Source organism: Aedes albopictus, chromosome 3, assembly GCF_035046485.1.
Source record: "Aedes albopictus strain Foshan chromosome 3, AalbF5, whole genome shotgun sequence".
In the NCBI taxonomy this organism is placed as follows: Eukaryota; Metazoa; Arthropoda; class Insecta; order Diptera; family Culicidae; genus Aedes; species Aedes albopictus.
The window spans coordinates 186,758,558-186,784,162 of NC_085138.1; the positions used below are offsets into that span (position 1 = coordinate 186,758,558).

The 25,605-nt window shown below is 42.7% G+C and overlaps 1 protein-coding gene across 5 annotated transcripts in view; it reads left to right on the forward strand.

The window, feature by feature from the left end:
- The window catches only part of LOC109429174 (serine proteinase stubble), a 555,654-nt gene that overhangs the window by 126,830 nt on the left and 403,219 nt on the right, over positions 1-25,605 (forward strand). For 2 of the 5 annotated variants that reach the window (XM_062856805.1, XM_062856807.1), the window contains one exon: positions 3,398-3,435. The exons of the other annotated variants lie outside the window; for them this stretch is intronic. The gene's annotated coding sequence lies outside the window, so the exon portion shown is untranslated. The remainder of the gene's footprint in view (positions 1-3,397; positions 3,436-25,605) is intronic. 5 annotated transcript variants of the gene reach the window in all.

The following is a 25,605-nucleotide window of genomic DNA, read 5'->3' on the forward strand; positions in this document are numbered from 1 at the left end:
CCTCTGCACAGTGCACAACCGTGGGTTCTCAAGACGTAAACTACTAACTACCACATCCTTGGAACGCCCATCAATTCCCTAAAACCCATAAAATCTAAGAAACGCTCCTGAATCCACTTAACTAATCAAAGGAACGCTCCTGAAACCTATGAAAACCGCCGGAACGTCCAGAAACATGAACATCACTCAATCCCTTAAAAAATCCAAAAACGCCCCTAAAATCTTCTGAAACGCTCTTATAGCAGCCCTGAACCCTCTTGAAGCCCCCTAAGGCTCCTTAGAACGCCACTGAAATGCCTTTAGAACTCCTGGAACGCTTCCGAAACCGCCGGGAATATCTCTGAAACATCCCTGAAATCTCCTGGAACGCCCTGAAACCATTTGAAACCTTTTAAGACCATCTGGAGTGCCTTTGAAACTAGAAAGCCCCTAAAACGCCTCTGAAATCGAAGAAATATCAATTATGGTCAGTTTAGATAATGCCCGTGTACAACAATTGGATCATGGATGCATACAACCCCGATGATAAGGTAATTTTCAACAATACCATAGTGTTGAGGACGGATGTTTCGTTGGGCTTTCAGGGTGGTTTCAGAGATTTTGAGAGGCTTCGAAAGGAGACCGATCAGCGGGGTTGAGAAAGGTTTCAGGGGGCTCCCGGGGGTTTCAGCAGTATTTTAGAGGTGCTTGGTTTCAGAGGGATTTAGGCAAGTTTCAGCTAGTTTCGGTGGATTTCGTTGGTGTGTTGCTGGGGGTTTCGATGGGGTTTCAAGGCGCTTCATAGAAGTGACAGCTTGTTTCAATATGCTTCAGCGAAATTCAGGAGATTTAAGGGGATGTCATAGGAGTTTCAGAAGGATCTCAGTGACAGTTCAGAGGGTTTCATTGAGTTACCGGAGAGGGGGAGGAGACAGGGTTAGTGGTGCTGTTTATTTATAGGTCAGCCAGTTTATTTATAGGTCAGCCAGTAACGCTTGTAGATCCGATGCCTATACTGCCGTTCTATGCCCTATGTTATATATGGCAGTAATTGAACTCATCAACTGACCAGAACATAGTTGCAAGAGTCTTTTTGGGCATGAACTTTGTACTTAACTTGTAGAGGTTGTTTTGGGAAGTTAATTACCTTCTCGTGAGAATTTGACTTTCAGCCAAAGAATGTTGGGAATTCGCTCTTGAGTTTGTTTTTGATAGATTTTACACGGAAACATCATTTGGAAAACACAAGCGGTGTACCTTCACCTTATCTATTCCACTTATAAGTCCCAATTCTGCAATCCATCGACCAAATTAGAAAAGCTTGACCGAAATTTCTCAAAAATGCATCAATCATTCAGTAGTTGTACAAGATGTACTTATGAGCAAACCCCTCTTACTCGCTAATTCCTCAAGAACAACTTTTCACCGACAAAATTTGCGTGGCTTATCTCATTCTTGATTCGTACTGTTAAAATCTGTTCAATTATGATGTTGTATACGATTGTAATCACGGCTCTCGAACACGTCTGCTGAACTGCCCAATGATGATTACACAAAAAAGAAAATAACTCACAACAACGAATGTATCATATGGCAGCTTGGTCGAGATGTATGGACGCCACACGGGAAGAGCAGTGCGCTGATTAGGGCGTAAGAAGTCTTTTTCTCCGGATTCTTTCCACGATTTCTGTTTGTGTTTGCCAATGCATGGCAGCGCGGCGCTGATGAATGATGATGAATCGTTTTCCCATGACCATGTGGTGGTTGTTGAATCAAAATGATACCCAGTCTAGGCGGTCAGTCAGTCGGCAGGAACAGCAGCAGATAGGAGAATGGAGAAAGACCCGAAATTGGTCTCAGAACAGTGAACCTCAGCGGATTCGGTGAAGAGTGAGTGTTAATGGCTCTGTTTGGAAGCTACCGTGCATGTGTGGAGGCGTTTATGAAGGAAGAAGGTGGTTAGACTCCAGTAAATGCTCGTATGAGCTGGAATAATTGCAGGGTAGGTGGAATGAGAGGATGTGGAATCGCACACTCCACGGGACTGCACCGGCGATGCTGAGACGACTGGTGTGGGGTATCTACGGTACATTTTATGGAGGAATATCTTTGCCACCAACCACTGACTAACTGGCAGAGATTGTGGGTTTGTTTAACAGATGATGAGGAAGGTGGAGAGGACCTTGGTACCTACATATCGCAACCTTGTTCTGCTAACTGACTCGCCGACTCTGCGGGGAGAAAGAGACATCGCTGGTTGTGTGCCTCCTAGTCCAGCTAATTCCAACCAGCGTCCGTCCTACAAATTACGCCTAACTGGGAGAGAAAAATCTCGCGTATTTTTTCTGAGGGGACCGGGCGATGATGCTGCGAGTGCGCGGGTCTCTACATGCATGCTTTGAACGCGGCTGAATGGTTGTTCTGTGGAAGCTTTTACAACCTTCTTTCACCTCACTTTGAGAGTTATTAGATTCTCTCTTCCTAAGTGCAATTAAGAATAGAATGGAGTTGTATTGGAATAATGAGTGTGTGGATTTACTTCCTTCAGCTGCGGGCCGGTGGTCGGTATGGCACACATGCAAGTGTTTGGCGAATTTGAGGGATGATGTGTTTGTGGCGAGGCAGGGGCGACGGGTTGTCTGAACTTTGAATTTGTGTGTTTGTTTGTTTTGTTGAATTTTGCATTTCTACCATTCTGATGATACGTGGAAGGTCAACGAACGTTCGGTTGAACTTGGGTCAATTAAGCAACTAACGGGTTGCTGGGAAGATTGTGCGGAATTTCAATTATATCAGTTGTTTAGTTATCACAGGGCCGTTTGGCAATGTAATTCATGATAATACCCTGGTTTTACAAAACGGAAAACAGTTGATTGAATAGGAATATAAGAGCTTCTTACATCTGGCATATGACTTTTGGTTGTTTGGCAAGTCAGTTACTACAGTCAAACGGCAAACATTTCTGTCACACCTTGATGAGTTTAGCTGTAACGCCATCCATATGAACTGCCATGATGTTCTTGAGTTATTGAATGGTCACCTTAAGTTCACTCAGCGAGGGAGTTGGTTGTTTCTTATTATCCGTCGACATATCTTCCGTCACCTTGAAGTTCCTTTTCCTCCACCATTTAAGTGTTTGTCCAAGTACTACTTTCAGCTTTCGACCACCTCATGTTGGCGCGTCAAGGTGTTCTCGTTTTTATCGGTACACATTACAACTCACTGCACGAAGCCTTTGTGGGACGAGTTGAGCTTCTGCTAAAACGTATTTTTATATTGGCACACCAGTTTCATTTCCTTACAATATATCCATCCATTCCGGCAAATACTATACTATCCTATTCTACTAGTTAAAAAAACAACAACAATTATTAAAAAAATATATTAACTTATCTTTTGTTTCTTTTGTTCTTTACAGGTGATATACAACTTTAATTCTACAACATGATGTCCAAGGTAAAGAATGCAAAAAATGACAATTTACATCGTTTCTAGCCAAGGGCCCATATAGCCGAGGCGGTAAACGCACGGGTATTCAGCATGACCATGCTGAGGGTGACGGGTTCGATTCCCGGTCGGTCCAGGATCTTTTCGTAAAGGAAATTTACTTGACTTCCTTGGGCATAGAGTATCTTCGTGCCTGCCACACGATATACACATGCAAAATGGTCATTGGCAGAGGAAGCTCTCAGTTAATAACTGTGGAAGTGCTCATAGAACACTAAGCTGAGAAGCAGGCTTTGTCCCAGTGAGGACGTTACGCCAAGAAGAGAGAGATCGTTTCTAGCCAGGGGCCGCACCGACTTAACATTACTAACAATAGACAACAGACGGACTTACGGGCCAGCGAATAATTTTCCGTTTGACAAAAAGTTTTCCCCGGCCACGAAGCCCACAACATATTTTGAAATACGTGTATCGAGTTTGTAATGCTCATATTTATAAGAAATCATGAAATTCAAATAGCCTTTTTGCAATATGTTCTGAAAACTCTGAAGTTTGAAACTCAAACTTTAAGCTTATTGAAATTCAACATCGCCCCATTTCCATGTTTGAAAATAATACGTGATAAGTTCCATATCAATACCATTTTAATATTTTCAAGACAGTCATAAAAATCGAAAGTGGCAATGAAAATTTTGATTGCCGTTTAATTCCGCATTCAATTGTTCCCGATTTACTCACGGTAGATAAAATGCACCGTCACTCTGCCACCAAAGCTCGTGCTAGAGAGACTTAGCAATAACTTTTCATAGCGCACAATTTGTTCCACCAAAGTCTGACTAGGTAAACCTTGCAGGCGACGTTACGCCACTCCACCATGGCAAGACCTTCTTTCTTTAGCCTTAAACCGTCCGTACGAATCCAACCAAACGACCATGATTACAGGGAGTATTGTCGCCGTCGCTTTTGCATCGTTAGCACTCAAACCGTACATTACACAACACGATTAAGTCTTCCGGGATGATTACCCTAAATTAGCATATTGTTTGTGCCCACTCGACGACATCTGGCTCGATGCACGAGGCAGTGCCATTTCATTTGATTGAACTCACACTGTGAAGGATTATGTGAAGGTTTCTTTTTCTTTTGGTTCTTGTGGTGTTCACTACTTCATTGCTAAACCGTAATTTTAAATTGCTTGGATAAGGAGATGTATGAAATTGTAGGAAACTTCTATCAGTAGCAAAGTACCTAAGATTGGAAATTACAAATTTGTTACCTGATAAACTACGGACCCAAACACATGAGCGTTAGTCTCAAGTTTGGCTGGTTCCAAATGAGATGAGATAAAAAAAACGGATTAGATGAAATCTTATTCACTCACTCATGTATCCTGAGCACACCTGGGGGTATATAGAGCCAACGTAAAAGATTTCGATTCTTCATCCTAAGCACCCGCTTGCTTTAGCCTAAATGTGGGCCCAGGTCTAATTCCTATTGACTTCCTTGATTTCCTTCTTGAGGCTTCGTTGCCACGAGCCTCTGCTGTAATGTCCTGCTGGTTTCCAATCCAGCGCTTGCTTGCAAATTTTCTTCTCCGCCCTTTCATAGTGTGTGGCCAACCACCTTCATTAACGTTCCAAAATTTCTGTTAATAGGGTCGGGGACCATTTGGGCAAGGGGACCTATTTTGAGCACTTGCTGCTATAACTCAGTCAATTTTAAACCGGTTTTCTTGATTTTTAGAACACGATCAGATACTTACAGTATCTAGCTATAAATGGTCCCAGACCCTATCGATTTCTGATGGTATGGAGCTCAGTATTCGATAAACAGTTGCAAGATTACCAAGCCCGAATAATAAACCGCAGACATCGCACACTGGAGTAACAGGGTCCAATTCATGGTCAAAAAGTTTTAACACGTTTTTATGGTGTATTATGTATGTACTAGCGAAAAAATTGTGAATTAAGATATTGATTTTGGATTATCAATAGCCATATTAATCCACTTAAAGGCTAGAAATGATTTCTTATAAGCTCTCCAAGGACAACGTTTATTTCACCCCCAAAAATCGCTTGAAGCGTCCAACATTTTTATTTGACAACATAGAACTGAAAAATAATTGTATTTCCATGAAAAATATTGTTTAGAAACAAGGGCCACTTCGTTTCATAGAAATCTCCTAGAAGTGTGAGAGAAATTCAATTCATTTATAATTGTAGATAACGTGTCTATGTCTTAAGCAAAGTTGTAAGGAGTGTAATAATTGGAAAACTTGTAGAACAATTATTCTATCTTCACAATTTTTGGGAATATGGGCCGTTATTTTTGAACGGCCCCATAAACTCAGTTTAAATGTTGTACCTTTTTCTAGATATTTTGGGAATCACATTTTCATTTTGGGGTAACTTTTATAGTGCCCTGGAAAACACATCAAAACTCAAAAATTAATCATGGATTGAAATTTTAGGTGTTTGAACATGATGATAGAAGCCGTGTGGAATATATCAGTTTGAATTTTTCTATTAAAACATGGCATTTTAACACAAATTGATACAGAAAAGTAAGTTCGTGGAGTACTGAGTGAAAAATTCATTGAGTTTAGCTTTTAAAAACAATATTTGTCTGAAAATATTTCTTAACGGTGCATCAACATATGATTACATGCTACAAATAGTGAGTTCTTTATTTGATTTGTTTTTGATTTTTTTATAACAAATTTTGAACACAACAGTTCTAGCTACATTAGATTACATCTGCATTGCATACATTTAGGCGTTTATCGGCGTATGGAGATTTCTGCCCAAATTTTCTAAATTAATTCCATTTGACACATTTTGTTAAGAGATAGAAGACCAGATTTGTATTCTGCTATGATCTATCTACCGAGAATAAGTGGCCGTTCATTGAAAAAATAGTCGAAACGATGTTGCTTTTTCGAAATTAAACCTAAATTGTCAAAGTCAAAAAGGTGTAAATTTCAAAATGATTTAATTTTTCGTCTGGTACTTTCTGGTACCCGTTCTCTTGCGATTCACAAAGGATATGCCTTATATTTTATTGTAATTTTATCCAGATCGCGGAATGCTGCTGAATCTGGAAACTTTTTGAATGATTTTGAAAACTCTTCTGTAAGAGAGCAAAATAAATGAAACCAGGTGAAGTTTTTTGTTTAAATGATACACCCTTATCAGGAGAACTGTGTTACATACTTAGTTATTTTTCAAATTGTCAATATTTCGATAATTGAAGTTCTTCCAATGAGTTATGATGCAAATGAAAAAAACAGTAGAGAAAATCGTCATATTTCGGCATTTATTCTTAAAAAAATATGCATCCCAAAGTATTTTATTGATTGCCACATGATGAAGCATTACTTCATTTATCTTTAAAAAATATTAGACTCTGGAAAATTCTGAAAAAAAAAGTTCGACTTATGGCCAGGAATTTGGCCCATTTACGCCTGTGTGCATCGGTTGTTGAAAACCTGTAGCTCTCTTGAGCCGCCGTAGAGAAGCGTTTGGTAAGGTATTTGAGCTTACTCTGCATGCAAGAGCGCCGTTGGGCTGGTAGAGCAACATCAACGGTCAAATCGAAGTCGTTCAGATGCTCCACAGTGATGGGTTGCCAAAGTAGCCAACGCTTCGGTGCACGGTCAATCCTCTCCATTATGCTCTCCTCGATTACGATAAGAAACAGCAGCGGTGGTAGTCTATACATCCTTGCCACACACCAGCGACTACCCGGATGGTGTCGGACAAAGCTCTATCATGCAGAGCTCTGCATGTAAAAGCCTCATCCTGCCGGTCATCATGACGATTGTAACCGGAACTCCCTTGCGTCTCAGGGAGCTCACAGACTTTCATGGTTCAGACGATCGAAATCTTTTACGTAGTCAATGTACACCAAAATAAAGGGACTCTTAGAATCATGCTTGGAATTCGTTAACAATATAACTCACTTCCAGCTATTTCTGGCGACATTTTATCCTGTGCTTGTGGCGCCGCTTGTGACGAACGTGGCAACTTTTACACTCTAAAAACGTATGCCCTTCAGAATTACACACGCTGTCAACATTGATGAACTAGGGATGTCAATAATCTCTTCAGTTATCGATAAATAATATCAAAATGTTTAGGGTTTAAATAAACAAATCATATTCTTTGCGAAATAGTTTTTTGCACACAACATACTTTTAGTCAAAATGAACCAACAAGTATTCCCATTAGCCATAGCAATTGGACCAAAATATTTCACTTCTCGGTACTTCCAAATAAAATATGCTTCTGGGAAAAAATGATAGTTGCGAAACGTCAAATTGCGTATATCACTGATATACGACAGTTACAAACTATAAACTTAATATCTGCTTTGTCCAATATCATAATTTTGTTTGTGCAAATTGAATCTTGTACATCCCTAAATATGATTGACGACCATAACAAAAGGAAATGTCATGGAAACACGGTCAAACATATTTAGCAAATACGTGGTTTAATTTAAGGTTGATTGCCACGTTTGACGCTAGATGGTGCTGTAAGCTGTTCGCCAATTCAATGTATGGGGAACGCTAAAGTGAATCATATTGTTTATATAATATATTTGATGATACGGATCGTGACAATACGGTCCACAAAACATCTTTGCACAGAACTTTGAGAACAATGCACAGTAACATAAAACCAGTTGTCGGACACAGCCAGATGCCCCTTCTTGGGAATCTTCACTAAGACGCCCTGCATCAATTCGGCCGAAAATGTCACAGATGTTGCAGAGTAATTGATGTAATATTTGCGACTTAATGATTCGGATGGCTGTTTCAATCTCCTGCAGTGATGGTTCCTCAGAGTTGACGCAGGCTTTGCCCCGAATCCAAGGCGGTTCTTGCCGAGATGCTGATGAAGTGCCCAAACTAAAGTTTTAGCTGGTCAGTTGGGTCATTGAATAACTGTGTAGTAGCTTCTTTCACTGGCATCCTCGGCATTGGTGGAGCCAGCTTTATCTTATTTCTTACTCATACACTCTAACATGCACGAGAAGAAGCGGAATGAAAGAGGAGCTCATCCGCTACCCATTTCCCGTTATCGGGAGGGATGTGGTATGAGTTCGATTGTAGGGCGATGTCTCTTCTTAACTCCGAGACTGATTGCCACAGCAACTGTTGAGTAGCTTCACAGTGATTCAGGTTTAGCTGTGTAACCTGCATTATCGTCGGTTGGTTCGATCTCCTCGCGTGCCTGGACATTTAGGCCCACTCGTCGTGTGACCCATGTATGCCGTGAAAATCAAGCATTTTGGTGCCAAGTTGCACTCCCAGGCGATGAGGCATTCCACTCCGAACTTCCTGCAGAGTTTACTCCTGTCTTGGCCTTGCCACGTCCATGACTTGTATTCTTGCTTGAAGCTATTGAAGCATGCCACTGGCGGGTCGTATATGCTGAGCGGGCATACTGATCAGCCTACCTTGATCTTGCCGAATTAATTCGCCTTGTTCACCTCTTCTACGGGAAGCTTGATCGTGGTGATCTGCGTGCCTGCCGAGCCCTTTCGCAGGCGGATCGATTGTCCAGGTTTTTACACTGGAGAGTCGCCTCCACCGTTAGGGCTCCGTTCGCGTTTGCGGGCTGACTTCACTTTTCCCACATCCTTCTTCTCTCCGGCCGTAATTCAAGGGTTCTCTATCCTTTGGTACGGTTGGTAACCGTTCCTCTTAGGGTTTGGGTTCCCTGTCCCTTGCGCATTTCGCAACTGACTTGGCAGCCTGGTTACCCGCGCTGGCCGTCCCTTTCTTCCTCTTTGGATTTTCGCCCGTCTCTGCTGGACGCTTCTTGAGCTGCGTCTCCTCTGCAGGTTTCAACCATGTAGCTCGAGCCATAGAGTGGTTTGACTTCTCCGCTACGGCTCCAGTGTTTTGCATGGTTTCGTGCTGCATCTTCGCGTTGCCAGCAAATATGAAGCTGTTTGTTTAGGTGGACTGCATATCCTTGCTCGCATCAGCCCCACTCCGCTCTTTGATCAGAAGATCATACCAACAATCAATACGCAACTGGCAGTTCGCCCGTGGCTCCAGTTTCATCAATTTTCGATGACCCCAATCCCCCAGTACATCATTTTTGAATGAACACAAGGAGGCGGCGCTTTTGACGCTTCTCGCTGTCAATAATGTTTTCATTCGCTCATTCAAAATTTTATCCACAACAAATGAACTTGCAAGTGAGTAACATAAATTTTCATTATATTTATAATTTCTTTTAAAGAAGACTCCTCTGAATTCTAGCATTACCACCAGAGTAACATCCTCATTTGCCACCCTTCTATATAATTTCAACGTTGGCGCCAATCATGGTTGAAGCCCGGACATTGTTTTAAAAATATGCAGTTTAGTTCCGCAGTTATTTGGTTCTGACAGAGAGATGAGGAGGATTTCAGGACACATTTTGATGAATCGGAAATATATTAAATAATTCTAGGCAATACCTATGTGTCTAAATTAAAGATCGAACCCAGTTTGGAGCCACACCGAAGATTGTCTCTGTTGGTCAAATGATTTGCTGGAGAAATACCAGGTGGACTTCCAGGATAAAAAATCCTTTCTGGGATTCTTCCAGAAACTTCAACCGAAAATTCTGCAGTTATTTTCACATACATTCCATAAAGCTCTTTAGATTAAACTTAAGTTTTGTTTTAATGCTATTCAGATTCTTTACTAAAGATTTTTTATAGATAGTTATGACGAAATTTTGGAGAAATGTCTATAAGAATCCACCATGATAGGTTCAGATAAGGACTTTGAAACTGCTTCAATATTCATGCATAGGCAGTTGACGTCACAGATATTTGCGAGGATTATCCTCAGAAAGGCTCGCGTTGTCTCTGGAAGTCCTGATTGGCAGCTACGACAATAGCTTTCCAGTTACGGTTACAACCCAGGGAGTTTGTCAGCACTTATACCCTATGGATTTCAAGAGTCGTTCCTCTAGTGCATTACGGAATCACCAGCCGAGACTCGGGCCAAAAGATCATCCTATATTCGCTGCTTCTGACTCAGTCTGGGTATCATTGGCATCCGGCACCCGGCATCCCCATACCCGAAGACCAGAAAGTGCCCGCTCCTTTCTGGGGTCCCATCTAAATAGTCGTGTGATGCTCCACGGTGTATGCTACTAGTACTACATAATACACACATCCGTTGCTGTTTTTTTACCTGCTTCCGGCCAGTGGGCCAAAGCAATTCATTATGCTGTGTAGAAGTGTGCTAGTGTCGAACGATAAAAAATGAATTGCTCGACACTTTCTAGTGTCTGTGCCTATGTTCTCACTACCCGAAGTCGATATAGACTTTGTGTAAATATCTTCCTCAGAACCTATTGTTAACGCAGCTTGGGAATGGTGCGAGATTCCTGACGTTTCAAAAACTTTTTCTCAGTTTTGATCTTAGTATAAACAAACAAGCGCATCTCGTTAGCTTGGTTACGAGATTTCTGAATAATAAGTTTACTTTGATAGAAAGGCGAAAAATGGAAGCGAACTGAAGAGATAACGCGCCGCTGCAAGCGAAATACGTAGCGGGCGAATGTTCTGGGGGAGCGAAGGGCGTCATAAATTCAATCTGATTTGTTCCCCACATTTATATCTTAGTATTAAATCTATGATCATACTCCTTCTTGGCCAGAGCCAGCGATTTGTGGAGCTTCAGCAGGCTCTGTTTCAGGGTATTCGATCAGCTCGTCCAGCTGTTCGACAATTAACCTATGTGGTAGCTCGCCCCTGTTGCGATTCAACGTCCACGTGAGGTCTGTGCCAGCCATCTGCGCTTCCTTGGCCGGCGCAGCGTCGCCTCGTGCTCCTCCTGTAGAACTTCATGCATTCTGCTCGCTGGCAGTCCTCTTCGCACGAATGGGTTCAACGCTGTTCCGTCTGCCTCTGAATTCTCAATGTTGTTCATGGATGTAGTAGTAGTCGTCATTTCTGTTGGGTCCCATTTAGAGCCGTTATCCCTCACTGCAAATGAAGTAGTCGACAATGATCCTGGCGGTTATCTATGCAAACTAGGAGACCGCCCGATGGTGGCTCAGAGCAGAATCAGCGGTCATCAGGAGTGTTCATCTGAACCTACTTCCACACAGTTATTTGACTAAGTTGGGCATAGGTGAGGAACGTACTTTAAGGCCACGTCACGGTTTTATGGGACCGAAGACAGCGCTGACATTAGCCTATCCACCGTTTCAAGTCAGTGTCACCCGACCTTAATAAGAGGGTAGAATGTTGTCGCTACCAGCCCACTTTTGCATAGTTACCTTAGCGTGTACCATCTCAGTTTCCAATTACAAAGCATGACCAGTATACCGTAATCAAGAAATTACTGCCGTCGTTCCTGTTGTGCCCGAGGCACTACTAGCTGGGCTGTGACATTTTGGAAGCGGTGCTATGTCGCTTGCGCAGAGTTGCTTCCGGATGTTTGGAATCTCTGAAGAGGCCCAGCAGAACCCACTGCTGGGCCGCAGCCACGCCTTGGCTTACTCTGCTTGAGCAATCCGTATGCCCCGGTGCTTGGTCTCCTCCCGGTGCCAAAGGTGGTAAGTCCATACTTGTGTGTGGATATGGTCCACTTAGGAAAGGATCCTAGGCTCCCACCTGAAATATTAGAGCTTTTAAAGTGTGGATTCTGTTGCAAGTAAGGTAGCGTTGAACGCTCGGCTAGCGTCGAACCTTCAGGTACGAGTTTGGAGTTTTGGAGCGAGGTAGATCTGATGGCAGTTTTGTTAGGTATATTGTTATGAAAGATTTTCATAAATTGTATATACCTGAATGGGATAAGAAAGTGGCGGTTTATGATTGAAGTATCAATCGGCAGACATCTACTTTGATGGAAGGTGACTACAGCGTTCTTTGTATTTATTATTAAGAAACGGTCATCGAAGGTGATAGCCTCGCTATGGCCTGAGTGGTCATGATGGATTAGCTCCAACAGATTCTGCTCACATACCCACCCTGTGGGAATTTATTAAGAGGATAGAAATAGTATGATTGCCGACAAATAAACACGTTTGGAATTAATTTTCGGGGATTAAATTCGAGTTTAATTGATAATAAGCAACCAAGGGTGGTTAGAATTCCGTTCCCGTGTTTTACGTATATAACAATTATACACAAGTTTAAAACAGCTTTCAGCAGCTGTGTTTCTATCGTTACATCAGTTACGAATCGATGAATGTTCGCTGGATGGATGCCCAAGTAACAATTAAAATTCCTTTTAGATTTGTTTATTTTTATGGAAGCTTTATCATAGCATGAAGAGTTCATGAAACATTTATAGTTGTTTTTATCAAGAGAAAATAATCTCCGTTCGTTTGCGGTTTTTAAGTTTTCTTCAAGTTAATTATGAAAATCACGCATAAAACAACTTGATTCACTAAGGCATTTAATCTTATAATAAGTTTTAAGACGTATTTGAAGTTATTTTCAACACATAACATCAACAAATTTTATTAAAAGTTTATGCTTCGTTTATTCAAGTACAATCCATCTGAGTTGTTCTCCTTTAAAAACTTCTTAAAGCTTTCAATTCTTGAGTTAGAGCCTCTACCCTGACACAAGAACTAAGCGGAATAATAAAACAACGAACTATCTCATTATTTCAAATAATAAATTATGCAACAAATTGGCTTTCTTAATCAAATATAAACACTCAAACATTTTTGCTCACTGTTAATTTAGCCGTTTTGGTGCTTAAAAATAATCATATCGACGAAATATTCATTTTATAGCCAATCAAAAATGCGAGTAGCTTGCTGCTGTCGTCCAACCTTCAGCCATTTACTCACACAGGCCACAGCAACTTGAATCAAAAATGAAATGGGTACTTACTGTGACTCTTCGCATGCTCATGCTAAATAGTGTAACTAGTAAATTTAAGTAATGCACTAATCAAATACACGAAACTATAACATAATTGGCACTTCCTGACGCAAAATGTACAGAAACAACTTTCTAGCTCCAAAAAGGTAAACAAACAATTGTCAAAAGCTGTTACTCTTGAATAAAACGAATAAGTTTCATTTAAGACGAACAAATCTGCCTTAAGATTATCACTAGTAAAAACAATCTCCAATAAATGTTGTAGATTTCATGCAAAGCGACTTGGTTCCATCATTGTTTTGAGGTAGTTTGGATTAAAGGTAATAACAATTGATGGCGGCTGCATGAGTTTTGTTCGCTTGAAAGGGCAGCCATGTTTAGAAAGAATTGAAAAAGTAGCGTAGACTTTTGTTTTTAAAGGAAATTTATGTCTTCGTATATTAATGAATGATATTATGTTTGAGGCGCTTTGTTATTTTCGTATGTTTCGGGTGGCATATCAACGACAAAGTGGGTATGGCACGGGAAATTTTAATTCCCTGTCATCAATGATCTGGCAATTTTAATGATTTAGCCATTTCAATTTGATGAACATTAATTCACAGTTCATTTAACATTTCATCTTCATCCATGAAACAAAACTAGTTCGCATCTGTATAATGCTTAGGTAAAAGATTTCATTTATTATGCACTATTATCACTTTTGAGAAAGACAGCTAAAAGATCAACATGCCTCAAGCTATTCTTGTTAAAGTTTTATGAAGTTCTTATAATCAATCATCAGTGTAAGTACATGAATACAACTAGCTTCAAAGTAGTCTTCAAAAGCAGCCTCGAAGATCTCCTGAAGAGTGGGCCAGATTAGTCTTATGGATATTTTATGCCTTTTTAATCTCGGATTTGCAGAACAAAGAGCTTTATTGCTAAGTTTTATTATTCAATCTTAGAAATTACTTCGGGATTACCACAAAAGTTTAATTGTTACTTGGGTGATTTGGCAATGTGTATTTTTGGCAATCGGACGAGTTTGAAGGTCTTAGTGGCTACCGCTTCTGATTCATATGCAGAATGTCCTAGCGCAGGGAAATAGACGTCACACCCCGCCCGCTTCCCATCGATCAACTTTTTAACTCTTTATTCAATTTGCTCTCGCGGCGATCGTTTTTGCTCCTGTTTGACGTTTGCTCACTACCGCCACCTAGTGATGGCCCGGCCTAGCACAGTACGTTTAGCATTGGGCGGTTACGTTTTCGTGACGATGATTTTTAGTGATTTTTTTAAGAGTCACGTCTGTTTCTCTGTGGTCCTGGGTTCAGTCCATGGTTTATCCATTTCCTCCTTCTTTGTATCCTTCTATCTACTTTCTCTATACTCTGTTCTTCACATATACAAGTCTGTTCATAGCCATCGCTAGAACGAGCTAGAGACGGATTGAAAGAAAACAAGCCGTTGTCCTTTTTCTTCCAACTTTCACAGCACAGTGCAGATCTATCATATAACGCTCCTACAATTTACGCACCCAAGCAAACAGTGCCGTTTCACATTAGTTTTCACACAATCTATCACTTTACGTCTGGTATCCATGCACCAATGTGTGAACCCTGTGCCAAAAATTAACATTTTCCCACCAACACTCCAACATCCACATGAGCTTGTGCAGATGCAGTGAACTCCGCGGTCTGTTGGCAACAAGCGATTGCCTCCCCAAGCCTACAATGACCTGCAACCTGACGTAACAGGCGCTATTGTCGCCTAAAAATAGAAGTTCATTAATACAATGCAATAATGTCATCATCACACACTGAAGATGCCTGTTCGTCCCAGGCAATCAGCTTATTGGTTCTGGCTGGTCTGGCGATACTGAAGTAGCATTTACGGGCGGTCTATCAATTTTCATTTTAATTATCATGTGTATTTTTGGAAATTTCATGCTATAGGGTAGCGAGCCACTTGGGCAGCGGCCGGTATTTCGGACACTCTTCGCTATGACTCAGTCAATTCCAAACCAATTGACTTGAAATTTTGTACACTACTAGACACTATACGTATCTCATCGCGTTCCAAAAATTGTGTCAATTGATTCAGAATTGGCTGAGTTATAGCAGAAAAGTGCCCAAAATAGGACCCCTGCCGAGATGGTTCCACTTCCCTCGTTTTGTAAATACTTCAGGAAAATAATGGACGAAAAGTTTCTTCAATCTGATGATATTGAATCATGTTCTTAAGTCATCTATTGAAGAAGATTTTTCCGATGGTTGAACTGTTTCTCCATTCTAAGAAATATTTCGTCCTGCCTTGGATTGAACGGAATAAATTACTGCGAAACGTTAGGTAATCCATCCTGGCGCCCATCAGACACGGGCCGCCGGTTGGAATCCGTTCATCCGTTCGTCCATCCGTCTCTGCTGCGGATTGGAAACCTTCATGCAACGAAAGCGGAGCCCGCGATCATTTGTCTGCAATGGTAAATTGATTCTTTGTTTTATTCCTCCCGATGCAATTGGCCTTCACACACATCTCCCGGAGGGTACGATTAACGAGCAGCGAACTGCAGCCAGTCAGTGCAGCAGAGAAGAAGCTTTCCTGATCTACCCCATCGCGTCGCACCAGCGCACCAGAGACTAGGATAGGCTAGGGGCTAGGCGAATGGCATGAGTCGGTGGAGCCTCGTCGCCTTCAGTACGGATGGCGGTGGTGGTGGCTCGTTGCTGTTTCATTTGTTTATTTGCCCGATGATTGAGACGTAAATTGAATGGTTTTAACAGCACTGGAGCTAACACGCGCCACATCGCCGAGGCTCGGGCAAAAAAAGGGACTGCACTCAGTCAATGCTATTTGCGCTATTTGATCTTGGGCGTTCCTGGATGTACTTGATTACCTCTAAATACATCCATGCACTTGGCAACGGCGACGACGACGACGACGAAGACGACGATGGTTAACTTTCTTGGACTGCGCGGTTGTTGTATAATTGCGAACGAAAGGTCCCGAGAGCAAACGGGCGGCAATCAATTTGAGACTCATGAATAATATCAACCATCAGTTTGTCACTGACTGGAGTGGTGTAAAATGGTAACGTCAAGTTTCTTTCGCTTGTTATGAGCGCGAGAGCGTGTACCTTTTCTCGGAAGGATCATCACATGGCAATGCCCCGTGGGTTACTGCATTCTTGCGCTGGCCAGTCCGCGCCATGCCGATCAGCTTAGATGACTAATTAATGCGCGGCGTGGCTGGCTGGCTGGTGCAATGTCCTTGCTAGAAGGTATTTGTTTTTTAGCTGAACCACTGCGCAGACATCTGGTTCGACATATTGTCCTGTCACTCATCAAAGAGCCAAGCCATGTGTGTTGAATGTGATTCATTGCGATTAGTATTGAAGTGGTGTAAAATTTCCCGCATATTGATTGGTTGGCAAGATGGATTTGAATTTCTGGAATGCAAATCAAACATCGAGAAACTTTCAGATTAGTCTTTTGGCGGATCGACTGGTCAATCTGCTAGCAGCTGACCTGGCAATGTATCAGTCTTTGAGCTCCTTAAGTAGTAAATAACACCGCCAATATCAGATATATTAGGCTTATTAATTGTAGAGAGATCAGCCTAGAACTAAATACCTTAGTTGAATAGATATGGTTTTGTTGGCTATAACCAAGATATGCGCTATGGCCAAGAAATATAAGAAATATAAGAAGGCGTCTCTATCGTTATGATTAAAAATTAGTTCACTCCAGTCAGTATTCTTTGTGGTCAATAAATGGCAGATTGTGGTAAAAACATTGCCGTTATTTTGCAAAAAAAACCTCTCGCTATAACCACACTACGCCGACTAGGATTCGGGAGGGGTTCTCCATCGTTGAAGCCAGATAGCAAAGATGAAACATACTACATACATACACCGAGCCATCAGGCAACCATCCAGAAGACGCGTGCCGACCATAAAACAAAATAAAATTAACATGCATACGCTAGATTAGATATAAATCATCAGCAAACGGCTGAGATGGGCTTTGAAATTAATCCACTACTGGTCGATTGTGTCTTCTGCTAGTCACCTCTCCCACCGCGGTTGGCTGTAAGGAATGTTTGTTTTATTTGCTGGTCGCTAGTGTTTTTTGCGCGGAACACGATTTGGTCGTTCAACTAGTTCATGCCATTTTAATGATGCACGGGGCTTCTCTTAAGTCGTGCAGCAGCAGGTGGCGGCGTTAGCTTTTCGATTCATTCATGAATCGGGTGTTTATTGTTCGAAGGAAGTGTATTTAGCCATAAAAATATTGTTCTCTGGATGTGCTTTAGAACTCCGAGTTAGTTAACATTATGCAGAAGAAAATCTTAGGGAGTCCACCCACGTTCTTTTGTCCCATCTACAGGAGCATTTCACTTCCTTCTCGAAAGCAGAATAGCGCTGACGAGCTACGGGTTTGGTACCTTGTCTGTACGCTCGATCAATCGTGGCTTTGGCGTTCCTTCGCTTCTCTATATTCCTTCAGGTGTCATCTGGGATTCACTGTTCGACGAAGGACCTTTTCACCACAGTGTTTTCTAGTCCCGATTTTCTCCTTCTGTCGATGGATCCTAGCAGTGAGCAGTCGGATTTCGTGGATTAAGAGATGATTGTCGGACGCGATTTCGGCGACACGTTTGTTCCGCATATCAAGAATGCTGATGTAGATGAGGTCGATTTGTTTTTCCGTAACGCCATTATGGGTAACCCATGTCACTGGTCACTGGTCGATGGGGAAAGAGCGATCCCCCAATCACCATGTCGTCGTTGTTACAAAACTCTTCAAACTACTTACTAATTCTCTGAGACCATGGCGTCCTGTTGTCGGAACCAATCTTCGCGTTTGAATCGTCCATGAGGGTCTCTATATCACCTTTTGGAATCTTATTAGCGTTGGCATAAGCGCTAAGGCGCTGTCCTAAGGATGAAACCAATTCCACGGTGAATTTAAGCCGATCCCAGTCTGTGTTCTCTAAAGTTTGGTCAACGGACTTTGCTCAGTCCTGCGGTTTCAAGCTTAATACGGTATGCCTCATTGGCTTGTTGTCCCAGTTTACCCTGCTGGGCTAAGGCGAGTACCACTACCCAGCAAACACAAAGTCTTATATGATGTTGCATAGGATGCTAAAGTGGAGGCCATAAGCGTACATGCTTTCATTTACCATATAAAAATGTGTCATTATATTTATCTGAATCTGAAAAGTCGATATAAACGTTTTCATGGATGATGATTTATATTTCTAGACGAAGTTCTAGTTATTTTGAGGTTGCAGCCAAAATTCCATAACAATCGAATCGCTAGAAAAAGAGATTTTGATCCCTAAACATGATTATTTTGTATGGAAAACGGCTCTGTCTTTATACTTATTTCTCGCACTGTATCGCCTCCACTTTTGCATCCTATGAAACATCATATACGATCGTGTGTTTGCTGAGTAGCTACTTACTTATTTACTTTCAGTCCTGAGCACCCATGGTGGTGTAGAGAACCGAGTTGAAAGATCTCTATCTTGGGCTATCGCCAGCCTTGACCTATGACCTGCGTCACATTTTTGTCGACTTGCTTTATTTCGTTGTTGAGGCAGCGCCGCTATGAGCATCTGGGTCTTTTGTTTTTCCTTCTAAACCGTAGGGGGGAAATCTGCTCAACAGACACCCGAACAGGCCGGGTAGTATGGGGATAAGGTCGCCTTCTACAACAAAAGCAAAACTCAGGATTGCTCTCTCCTCGATCCACTAAACACATTCCTATGGTCGCCAAACCCTTCGCTTCTCCGGAAACACCAAGAACGCATTGCTTCAGAGAGAGGCTAGTGCACATCGCACCCTCAAGGTTAGCTGCGTAGCCTAGCAGCAACGAACATCAATGACTCGCCTTGGAGAGTCCATCACGATGGCATGCTGGCGCTTAGCCAGTTTCCCGAGTGGTCCTCATCACTCCCTTTGTCCTCGGAAGACGGGTGCGGGCTCAACTGATTTTGTTTTTGCAGGCATCAAGAACTAACGCCTACGTGCAACCAGATCTGACCTGCTGAAGGCTAGGGTATCACTACCCTTAAGGCCCTATCATCTGCACCAAAAGGTTCTGACAGTAGAGTCTCCACCTGCCCCGGCCCTTACCGGCGGCTCCTCGCTAAAGCAGCCCTCGCGTTCTTGATCCGTGCACCTATGTCGATCTTGGTGCCACCATGGGCCACCATTTGGCTACCAAGATATTGGAAGCTTTCAACATTCTTTACTGCTACTACCGTGTTTACATACATTCATTTATTTGCGCAACATCATACTCAAGACAAGACATTATCAACAATAGTACGCCACAATACTCGGTTTGTGGCTGCCGCTCTCCATCCTGGGTCGCACCCAATTCTCGCCTGGTCACACTCCACCTGGTCCTCCCATCGTGCTCTCTGCGCTTCACGCCTTCTTGTACCAACAGGATCAGTAGCAAACACCAGCTATGCAGGGTTGTTGTCAGGCATTCTTGCAACATGCCCTGCCGCCCACCGTATCTTTTCTTCTGGATGCTGGGTTCGCCGTAAAGAGCAGCGAGCTCGTGGTTCATTCTTCTCCGCCACACACCGTTCTCCTGCACATCGCCGATGATCTTCCTTAGTATGCGTCGCTCGAAAACTCAGAGTGCTTATAGGTCCTCCTCGAGCATGCTCCATGTCTCGTGTCCGTAGAAGACCACCGGTTTTGTTAGCGTTTTGTATATGGTGCATTTGGTGCGAGAGAATCTTTTTACACCGCAGCTTCTTCAGGAGCCCGTAGTAGGCCCTTCTTCCGCTGATAATGCGCCTTCGCGACTCACGTTGTTATCATCCGTCAGTAAGGATCCGAGGTAGACGTATCCCTCCACCACCGGGAAGGTATCCCTGTCTATCATTACTACCCAGACGGATCCGGTCGTGTTCAGTTCTACCTACCTGCACGTACTTTGTTTTTGAGGCATTCACCAGCAGTCTGACCTTTGGTGCTTCGCGTTTCAGGTGGATGTACAGCTCTGCCACCGTTCCAAGTTTTCTGGTGAAAATGTCCATGTCATCCGCAAAGCACACAAATTGACCGAATTTTGTAAAAATCGTTTCCCGGCTGTCGAGACCTGCTCGTCGCATCACTCATTCCAGAGCGATGTTGAAGAGTAGGCATGAGAGTCCGTCACCTTGTCGCAGTCCCCGGCGAGATTCGAATGAACTGGATAGTTCCTCTGAAACTTTTACGCAGTTTTGCATACCGTCCTTCAGTCTAGTCAGTTTCCCAGGAAAGCAGTTTTCGTCCATGATTCTCCATAGCTCTGCGCGGACGATCTATCGTATGGCGCTTTGAAATAGATGAACAGGGACCTGCTATTCCCGGAATTTCTGGAGGATTTGCCGTACGTTGAAGATCTGGTCCGTTGTCGACCGGCCGTCAATAAAGCCGGCTTGATAACTTCCCACGAACTCATTCGTTTTAGGTGACAGACGAGGGAAGATGATCTGGGATAGCACTTGGTAGGCAGCATTTAAAATAGTGATCGCCCTGAAGTTCTCACATTCCAAATGGTTGCCTTCTTGTAAATGAGACAGGTTACCCCCTCCTTCCACTCCTCCGGTCGCTGTTCGGTTTCCCAGATCCTGACTTTGAGCCGGTGCAGACAGGTGGCCAACTTTTCTGGGCCCATTTTGATGAGATTAGCTGCGATACCATCCTTAACAGCTGCTTTGTTGGTTTTCAGCTGGTGAATGACATCCTTAAATTTCCTAAGCGTGGGCGTTGGTGGTCTCCGGTGTCTACGTTCTCCACGCCATTCAGGTGCTGATCGAAAGGCTGCTTCCTCCTTTCGATCACCTCACGTACGTACATCAAGAGGCCTACGTTCTTATCCCTGCATATTTCGGCTCGCGGCACGGAGCCATTTCGGGATGCGTTGGGCTTCTGGTAGAACTTCCGTGTTTCTTGGGAACTCTCCTCGAGATTCTGCGCGTATGCTGAGGTGACATCCGGTTGTTTTGGTCGTACCCCGGTTTGGTCCGATTGTTTAGGTTGAGGGGGGCACTGACTTTCCAATCGTCGGTCTGAATTCCTCCTTCTGGCCTAACTGAGCGTTTAAATATCCTATGGTGATCGTGACGTCGTGGTTTGGGCAGCGGCGTCCGAGCTGCGCGTTCGAGTATGCGTCCTTATCATCATCAGTGTTTTTAGAGTGCGAGCTGTGCACGTTTATTATGCTGAACTTGAAGAATCGGCCCTTGATCCTCAACCAGCATATTCTTTCATCAATCGGCCTCCAACCGATCACTCGCCTCTGCATATTAACCATCATGATGAAAGCTCTTCCCAGCTCACGTGTGTTGCCGCAGCTCTGGTAGAGATTATGATTACCTCTAAACGTTCGCACCATGAATCCTGTCCAACACACCTCCTACACCGCTACGATACCGAACCCGCGGTCCTTTAGTAGATCGACGAGTATACGGGTGCTCCCAATGAAGTTGAGAGTTCGGCAGTTCCACGTACCGAGTCCTTTTTGTTCGCTGGGTAGTAGCCGTTGGTCTCGTTTCGTATTATTATGTTGCCGATTGTCCGCTACAATGGTTTTTTAAAGTTCACACCGGGATTGGATACCCGATCTTCCCTAAAGTTTCTCGTAGTTTTCAGTACTGGCACGCGAAGATAGGGATAGGATTTGCTGGGCAGAGGCTAGTAGATCACAATGGGATCCGAATTGCACAACATACCCTGCCTTTACCGTGCCGGTTAACCGTGTTTACATCCAACGATTTGGTCTTGTTGACGTTGATGGTACGACCTACCGCCGAGGAGCGATCGAAAAGATCATCGAGAATACTCTGCATATCAGAGCGCCGCTGAGCTAGGGGAGAAACGTTATCAGCCAATTGGATCGGACAAGACACCGTTGTACAGTACTCTGCGCGAAAATGCCATGTACTGTGCTTCAGTGAGGCCGTTGATTTTCTGAGGGACACCCTTGCGCCAGAGGGCTCACTACATATTTTCGTGATTCGAAAGCTTTATCGTAATTAATGAACACCAGGCAGAGAGACTTATGGATTTCATTAATTTGCTCTAGGTTGACACGAAGCGTGACAATAAGTAAAGCCTGTATCCGCAATAATCGGGACACAGAAGTACGTCAGTAGCTCTGTAATGAATCGGTAAAATTGGCCAAATAATTGACTGAGAACTCTTTGGTGCATGTTTATTATTTGTGCCAAATTTCATGAAAATCGATGCATTACTTTTAACTGTGCATGAAAAACAATCAGACGTGGTTTTAAGTATTTTGTACAATCATGACCAATTTTCATTCGCATAGTAGATGGTTCTTTTATGCTACTGTTCAAAGTTCTATGAGGATAATTATGAAATTTCGTTAGCAGTTATGATACTTAAAGAGACACATTCTTGCAAAGTTTCATTAACTTTGACCAATTGGTTTGAAAGCTACTGGTGTTGATAGGGGTGAGTGTTAGTGAAAATTTTTCGTGTTTTTCATGTGTGATTTTTGCCAATTCATCACTTTTGAATTTCTCCGCCAATTTTAATGAAATTTTCACAGAAGCTAGTTTATTATGTGTATATTATGTCTGCAAAATTTGATGATTATTGGTATTGTACTTTCAATAGTACAATCGACACATTAAAGGGTACTGACTAATTGCTGTCTGAGAGGCTAAAATCACGTTCAATCCCAAAACATGTTTCGACTATAAAATTGTTGATAGTGCATCGATTTTTTTTGAAATTTTGCCCATGCAACAAATGTAGATTGAGAGGTTTGTGTTCAAAATTTCAGCCATTTCCATTGCCAAATTCAAAAGTTACAGCGCTGACAAGCAAAACTTGGAACTGTACAAAATTCAATGGCGCACATTTTACTCTTTCGTTGCCACAACAAAAAGTACTGCACCGATTCACATGAAATTTTGTAGGTGAAATGAACGCATCTTAAGATGTTATTAGACAAAATTTGAGCAATTTTAATGTATCTATTGCAGAGTTACAGCTGTGTTTCTGTGTCCCGAATATTGCGGATACAGGCTTTATGGGCCACACAGGATCGTTCGGCATGGAATCCTGCTTGTTGCCGTCGAAGAGTTGCGTCAATCTTCTCCTGTATTCTGTTAAGGATCACTTTACACTGTTGTTTTATTACTTCTTTTTTCGATGTTTTGTTGATTTATTGCCCCTTCTTTTGAGGAGATCCAAATATTAGTTTTGTATAAGGGCGTTGGTTTCTTTTTTCTTAGTTTTTATTTACGTGTACTTTAACGTTTGCTAATTCGACACTCAGGCGTTGGTTTCCGATACCTTGTCTCAATTCGTCTCATTTGTCTCTGCTAACAGGAGTTTGAATTTTTTGTTAACATATGCAGTGGCCTACATTTGGTTGTCTGCAAAAAAAATGTATTTTGTGTCCCTTTTGCTTTGCAATCAAACGAAGCAATTCATTCAACACTTTTTCAGCCAATGTTAACTATGAAAATCTTCCCTACCATATGCTGGGCAAAACTTCAGCACATCGCTGACTGCAGGTAATGCACCTGGTGCACAGCGTGCGGTTGGCTGCATTTCAATCCATCCTCACAACGCACATAAATAAAAGATTTTCCTTTCATATCACCGTTATACTCGTACATCACATCAATACTGCCGGGCGTTCTGGCTCTTATGTTGGTCGATCTTACCTTCCATCACCCACCCCCCTGTCGTGTACCCTCATTTGCACAATTTGTGCCATCGATACTGCACGCACCCAGTCTTTGCTGCTGCGATGCCTGACGAAGATGTAGACAACCGACAATAGACCTGGAAATATATTTCATCCTTCCATCCGATCCGGGGCCTGGTGATCGGTTCCTGCAGCAGTAAACCGCACACCTAACAAACACACTGTAGTCTACTGCTGTTGCTCGGTGCGTTCCGTTACTGTTGTTCGATGCCATGCCACCATAATGATATAATGAACTGCACTGTGGATCACAACGCGCATCGTAAAACAGAACTTTTCACACTTGTGCACTACTGACTGACTGACTGCACTGCATTGCACTGCACGCGGCAGCAGCGATGTGTGGAGGAGATATGTATGGGAATCCGTTATAGGCCGGATCAGCCTGGCCGGGCCCACCAAAGAAGGCAGATTATCGCGCACTTGCACAACGGATACGAGGAGGGATGATCTGCTGGGAACGAGTCGATTGACGCTGATTGATGGTTGGATAGTATTGGCATGTGTGTGAGGTGCGTTATGGATCTACGGTGGTTTCTCACTTGAGGGGACCTCCTATCTAGGGGGCCAACTATTGATTTGATCCTTTTCTGCTTTGGTATCTACAAACATTATTGTGAAAACTTTTTTCCTTCTTCTTGGTATAACGTATTCACTGCTTGCAGTTATTAACTAAGAACTTCCTCTTACAAGGACCATTTTGCATAAGCCTATCGTGTGACAGGCACTTTCTTCTTGGATTGCTTCAGAAGTTGCTGTTGGGATTCTTCCAGAGAAATCTTTTATAACTTCATGCAGGTATTTCTTGAAAGGTTTTTTTTTATCAGAAATTTCACCATAAATTCTTCTTGATTTTTTAAAAGAATTTCTACTGGAATCCCTTTAGGAATTCGTGGTAGGGTTTCTTCAAAAACTCTTTCTGAAATTCCTCCAAGAATTGCTGCTGCTGTTCCTCCCGGAAACTTTCATAAGAATTCCTTTAGTCATTTTTCCAAGATTTTTTTTCCAAACACATCTCCTGTTGTACGTCCTGAAGTTTTCTTGAAATTCCTTTAGATACTCCTGCTGCAAGACTTTCCTGGGGAATTTCTACAGGAACTCCTCTAGGGATATATTCGGAAACTTCTGAAGGATTTCCTTCAACTATTCCTCCTAGAACTACTACGTAGAGTAACGTTGATTGGACATTATGGTTTAACGGTACAACGATGTCGATGAGAATTACCCGCTTCATCCATTTGTCCTAAACCACAATGTCGGGCCGGTTGGCACGAATGAGGACGTCCGTAATGATCTCGCGATCCCAGTACAGCTTTATGCCAATATTTTCCAGAACGGGGTTCGGCTGGTACTTGTAGTAGGTAGGGTACAAATCTGTCGACCAAGTTGTGCTTTAAAGCAATCTGTTGGTGCATAATCTTGACAACTTCGTTGTGACGATCAAGGTAGGCTGCTTCAGCTAACATTGAACAGCCTGCAACGACATGCTCGATCGTTTCTCCTACTGAATTGCACTTCCTACAGCGGTCCTCCACGTCTTCGTGCAATATGTACCGCCTATAGTTCTTCGTCGCAATTA